The following is a 1,645-nucleotide window of genomic DNA, read 5'->3' as shown; positions in this document are numbered from 1 at the left end:
GTTAGCTTCTTAACATGTTACACATAATACCAATGAAGAAGCATTTTTATGGCTCTCCATTCTCAAAATATTTTAAAACATAAGACTTGGATAACTCTAAAAATAATCTCTCACTTTTATACAGTACATCAAAATTTATAAAATGCTTCTACATACATGATGATAGTTTAGCTTCATAACAACCATGAGCCATGCATTACTATTGGCAAAATCCTTTCCTCAATGACTACTTTCTAGATTACCTCAATGCAGAAATTATTTTCATTATTGCACTGTGTACTATATCTTTGGGTGCGATGTCAAGAGGGCCAACGGCCACCTCCAGCAGCTGCTGAATCATTCTTAGAGGCTGCCCATCTAAACACATGGCCACAGCTTGATCATGAAGTTTCCCTTTTTCCGATCGGGACAGATCATAGAGGTGACTGTATTTCTGCAGTGTTTCCTGCAAAGACACAGTAATCAACACCTAAGTATCCAATAGAAATTAAATACATGTACATGGACATAGCGAGACATATTCAGAAGATCCTTGAACCAAATGCATTACAACCTGCAAAGCCATGCCAAAGGGCATGTATTGGTTATTAAGTGCTTAGCCTCAAGGGCCACCAGGCTTGAGGGCAAATCCTTGCTTTACCATTTATTAGGTGGTGGGCCTGTATGATCTCAAATTTTAGCATCTGTAAAATGGGCGTGAGGACAATAGGGTCCTGTAAATAGAGGGCATTGTGACATTAACTGAGATAATACACCAGTCAGTCCTGTAGCACAACACCAGACATAAATGCTCAATAAGTATGAGTTTTTCTATTATTATTACACTATACTCATATAATAATTTATTGACCAACTATGTAATCCCAGGTACTGTACATATGTTATCTAATTTAATATTTATAATAATCCTACAAGTACTTTTAATTAGCCCCATGTTATTAAAAAGGAAACCGAAGACCAAAGATATTAAATAACATGCCAAAGTCACATGGCTAGAACTAGGATGAGAATCCAAAAGTCTGCTCTTCCACCCCACATGCCACACTGCCTGTCTTTGAATATGTATAAAAACTAATGGTACAATAAACAATTTAAGAAATAGGATACAAGCTATTGTTTTTAAGCATACCAAATATGGTCACTTAATGATGATAATACTTTCCAGGTTCTTTATAGTTTCCCTAGTAATCCTAAATATACTGTTTTGCCTTTGAAAACAAACATGGGAAAAGCTGAATATTAAGTGGATATATGATATTAAAGAATTACTATTAACTTTTTTGATGGTAATAACATTGTAGTGGTTATGTTTAAATGTATCTTTTAGATATAGGTACCAAAGCATTTATGGATAAGACAAAGAGATGACTGGAATTGACTTTAGAATAATCCACAGGAGCGAGGTGAGAGTAGGTAGGGGTAGGCGTGAAGTAAGATTGGTCACATTTTGATAACTGTTGAAGCTGGGAGTTGAGGACATGAAGTTTCATTTTACTACTCTCCCCACTGTGAAACTTTCCATTTTGGAAAAATCCCCATGAGTTAGGTAGGGCAATTACTAATATCCTCACCTGAGAGAAGAGGGAACTGAGGCTCCATAGGACGAAGGCTTGCAGCTTACATTGCACTAACCCGCATGAAGATA

General features: G+C 36.3%; 1 protein-coding gene across 1 annotated transcript in view; it reads right to left on the bottom strand.

The window, feature by feature from the left end:
- Positions 1 to 1,645, bottom strand: part of NBAS (neuroblastoma amplified sequence) — a 487,556-nt gene that overhangs the window by 66,507 nt on the left and 419,404 nt on the right. The window lies entirely within an intron of this gene.

The sequence above is a fragment of the Propithecus coquereli genome, unplaced genomic scaffold, assembly GCF_000956105.1.
Source record: "Propithecus coquereli isolate 6110/MARCELLA unplaced genomic scaffold, Pcoq_1.0 Scaffold41, whole genome shotgun sequence".
Classification (NCBI taxonomy): Eukaryota; Metazoa; Chordata; class Mammalia; order Primates; family Indriidae; genus Propithecus; species Propithecus coquereli.
The sequence above is the reverse complement of the archived record's forward strand: the minus strand, read 5'-3'. Positions and strand labels throughout refer to the sequence as shown.